Here is a 4,844-nt window from a genome sequence, read left to right as displayed (position 1 = left end):
AATTTTTAAACTAATTTAAAAAAAAAATAACAATTTATCTTTTAAACCATTTTTTTTTAAATAAATATTTTTGTCGCCCCCCAGCCACCCGTGGTGGCACGACCCTGGGCGGAGGGCTGTGTGCAGGCCCTCCGTCTAGGGCCACGCCACCACGGGTGGCTGGGGGGTGGAGAGGCGATTCCACGCAGGCCCCTCCACCCAGGGCCGTGCCACCACAGGTGTCCGGGGGCGGAGAGGCGATTCTGAGGCACACAGACCCTTCACCTAGGGCCGCGCCACCACGGGCGGCTACGGGGCGGACAAATTTATTTATTTATTTATTATTATTTTTAAATAAAAAAAATGTTGTTTAAAAAAGAATTGTTTTTTTTTTTTTGAAATAAAAAAATGGTTTAAAAAAAATAGTTTAAAATTTTAAATTTTTTTAGTTTTTAAATAAAAGAGACCGGGCCTAATATTTATTTTATAAGATAAAAAATACATATTTTTTTAAACCTTTTTGATTTTTTTTTAAAGATACTTATATTTTAAAAAATTTCATATATATATATATATATATATATATATATATAAATTTGTGTGTGTTTTTAAATGTGTTTAATATTAATTTTACCAGTTTTTTAAATTATTTTTTGTTATTATTATTTTTTTTCATCTAGTTTTTTTTTTTTTAATTTTAATTAATTAATTAATTAATTTTTCTTTCTTCTAGTTTTTGTTAATGTTCTTTTAAATTTTTACTTATTTAATTATATATATATATATATTTTAAATTTTTTTTTTTTTTCAAATTATTTATGTTTTATGAGATAATTTTTATTTTATTTATTTATTATTATTTTTTTTTAAGTAATCAACATTTAAGAAAAGAAAAATAAAACAGCTTGAAAATTTGTTAAGTAATCATAATTTCAAAAAAATTGGACATAATAAATTTTAAAGTGTGAAACCTAAGTCCTCTAAAACAAAGATATGATGCATCAACATGTTACATCAACATGTTTCAAAATCAGCATGAAAATCATTAACATTTAAAAACAAATATTTATATTTGATACATAAGAAAATTTAAAGTGTAAAACATATGCTTCGAAAAAGAAGAAGTGTATTTGCATCACCACTTTTCAAAATTGGGTCACGTTTTTACTACCCTACGAAACAGGTAATCATATCGATTATTTAGAGTGCCAAAAATTATGCTCTAAAAAAAAAATGTGTGTTATGCATTGCTCCTTTTCAAAACTAGGTCAATTTTTTGCTATTTCTACAAAACGGTTAACAATATCAGTTTCCGTTTCAAAGTTTATGTTGTTTTAGGCCTACCAAGTTGTATTGGAAGGCGATAAAGCATGTGTTGAGATACCTCAGGGGCACTTCTTAGTATGGATTATGGTACATACGGACAGAGGGAGTGAAGCTTCAAGGCTTCATCGATGCAAATTGGGCAGGGAGTCCAACCGACCGGAAGAGCGCATCATGAGGGATCTTCAGTAGTGGGTCAATAGTAGTTTCTTGGTACAGCAGGAAACAAAGATCGGTTGCACTCAGTTCGGCAGAGGTAGAGTACATGGCTGCGAGTCAGGTAGCATGTGAGGCCATCTGGATGAGGAAGATCCTAGTTGGTTTGTTTGGTCAGCAGATGGATCCAACTGTGATTTACTACGATAATCAGAGTTGTATCAAACTCTCTGAAAATCTAGTTTTTCATGATCGGTCCAAGCATATTGATATCCGATATCATCATCTCAGAGATTGTGTATTGAGGTAGATTATGTTGTTAGAGTACATTCCCATGGAGGAGCAAGATGCTGACATTTTGACAAAGGAATTGTCAAGATGTAAATTCGAGTTTCACAGAGATAGGATCGGGGTAGCTGATAATCCCTTTCTTGTTGAGAGGGAGTGTTGAGAAATGGAAACAAGAAATTCCAGTTTAATTTGTCCTTGAATTAAACTAAGAATTAAAATCGAATTCTATTCTCATAACAACTTGCAAATATTTAATTAAGTTTAATTAACCTAATTAGCTTAGGAATTTCGAGTTGAAAGTCTTTCTGAAGTCATGTATATGTTCTCCCTAAGTTTTAGGGGTCTAGTATGAGTTTAAATTGAGTTGGAAATTAGATCACTCAATTTACTGAGTTAAGTTAATTTAAATTAGTTCCAAACTAATTGTGGAACTAATAGAGGACTAACTATCAGTTGGTGCACTATTGCATCCACTAGTGCTACTGCAGTTAACTAAAGGTTCCCTCATGAGAAACTCATGCATGTTAGTTCAGAGAAAGACCCAGCTGAGACTAGAGTGCAGGGACAATGTACTATCAGTTGTATTATTTACAGGAGCGTAAATATCATGCATGCAACAGAGATTTATCCTATGTTTGGATTGTGCAGTTTTGGAAGCATGAATCCCCCTTAAATATAGGCTATTCAATTTAGGAATTACACAAGAGATTAGGGGCTCGGAGAGCTGCAAAATTGGCTAAGTGTTGGCTAAGAGCTAGCTTGTGAGTTGAGAGAGTTGATCATACTTGTGCGGAATTGTTCTAGTAAGAACAAGCTTTGTATTTTCACTCATATTTATGATATATGCAATACAGATAACGGGGTTTTGAGCAATGGCTTTCCCCAGATACATCTTGTGTTATGTGCCATTGATTTATCTTCTTCTTGTTCATATTGTTTTCATCGATTTATTGGCTTCCCCTGGTTGAAAGTAGAAGTAGATTCTTGTCATGTGCTTTAATATATTGAATGACCTTATGAATCTACAGGATTTTCTATAGTAAACTCATAAACCATCACGAGACTACATCTTTGAGGGTAGATGGAAACAAATTCAACTTTTGTTCATCAGAGGCATAGCCATAGGTCCTACAGACAACAACAAATTCAACATGAAGGTGTCAGGATTCTCAGAGGTTAGGCCATGGAAATGTGGAAGGGAAGCAAGGCTTATATTCTTCATTCTGGCCTCCCCATTGGTTTATCTGATAGGTAAAATATCATTTTATATGTTTTCAACCATGGTTGGGTAGATGAGATAAGTTTTTCTTCCCCTATGGATTCCTCAAAAGTTTCAGGTTGCTCACCTAGAGCATCTTCTAACTCCCCTGTAGTCAGAGAGGGAAGCTCACAATCACCACAAAAGAATGAAGGTTGATTTCTTGAAAGGGTGGGGGTTTTTGGTAAGAATTTCCCTTGACTATCCCTATTCCTACGAGGCATGAAAGAAATAGCTCTGTTTTTTTTAAGCTTTCAAATCAATAAGACTGATGTAAAAAAGAAAGAAAGAAAAAAAGTAAAAAAAAAAAAGGTAACTCCTAAGTAGAAACAACACCTCCTCGAAAATGATGCCAAAAAGTGATGAGCCATGGTATTGCATTAAGTATTTTGTAACTTGCGAGGCTCTCATCTTAAAATATCAACCCAAGGTTCTAAAAACTTAAAGGTGACAATGCTATATGCACAACAAGTTAAATTCTACTCATGTCACCCTCAGTGATTAAATCAGATCAAGGTATTCAAAGATCACTCCTTCAACTAACTACAAAGAGAATTTCTTATGAAAGCATATCATGATTGCAAGGAAATGAACATGATTCTAACTACATAAATGAAAATTCCATTCATTAAATGTAAAGGCTAATTGTAATTGCATGAAAGGAATAAACTAGTCTAGTTGCAAAAGTAAACCATGCCACCCTACTTGCACACTAATCAAATCAATAATCTACTTGCATGAATCATTTATCTAATTGCAACTTGCTTGAAAAGGAGGAATTCAATCTTCAACACAACTATGGAATTCAAAAATACTAAGTCTAATTCTACTTGTTGTCTTGTGTTTGCAGTGAGGAAAAGATGGGGTTGGAGTGGTCTTGGAATCTTCCTTAATCATGAAATTAAATCCTAGGGGCCATTATTCAACTTCAAAATGCAAGAGTCAAGGTTTAGAGAAAATATGGTTGGATTTAAGTAGTGCTACATGACTGTTATAGGAAGTGCTACAGGAGGCCCTGTTTTGTAATAGGAAGCCCTATTTTGCTACAGGAGTAGGTCTGAGAGCTTTCTAAGGATAAGGATGGTGTCTTGAAGGTGGAGGAAGGTGGATGAAGGGTGTGGGGTCCCTTCTTCCAAGCCTAGTACCCCTCAAAGGCCTATCTTGCACAAAAGTTTATGCCCACGGTGTCCTTCATTGACCCTGTAAGGGTGATCCCGCTGACAGAGTTCGAGAGCAGTATGAGGTGTCCAGGAGGAAGGTGGAATGACCTAAGTGGATGTGGATGATAGTGCCAACCCCTGCGAGTCAACAAAAATCTCTGCAGACTAATACCGTACATGCATTAAATGATCAATATTGTAGCAAAATGAATCAAAGTGGAAAGGATGAGTTGAATTTTATTTCTTTAAGATCTACTCTAACATATACCTACTCTAATTGCCAAATCAATGCTACTAAATTCTAAGTTGCAGAAACCAAGCATGCAGAAGAGTTTCAATCCAAAACTTAACAACTTTCTAAGAAATCATAAACACATGTTTTTGTCTTGTTGTTGTAGATCTTCCAGCCACACTTCCCACAAGAGAGGCAGTGGTCAATCTTGCAACCATAATTTTTGTAATATAATTCCTACTTAAACAAGGAAATAAATGAAATGACTTGAACAAGAAAAAGGAAAGAATATAGGAGAGGGACTAAAGTCTCTGGGTTGGGCCCAAACCCAAGGGTTTTAGCCCTCCAAATTTAACTCAGATGCAAGCCAACAATAAACTTTTCATTGACAAAAAATGAGAGTCACATACATCATATGAAAGATGAAAATAACAGTATCAAGCAC

This window comes from Pinus tabuliformis, chromosome 2_1 (assembly GCF_031772625.1).
Source record: "Pinus tabuliformis cultivar Carrire ecotype Pingquan chromosome 2_1, CPIR1, whole genome shotgun sequence".
NCBI lineage: Eukaryota > Viridiplantae > Streptophyta > Pinopsida > Pinales > Pinaceae > Pinus > Pinus tabuliformis.
The sequence above is the reverse complement of the archived record's forward strand: the minus strand, read 5'-3'. Positions refer to the sequence as shown.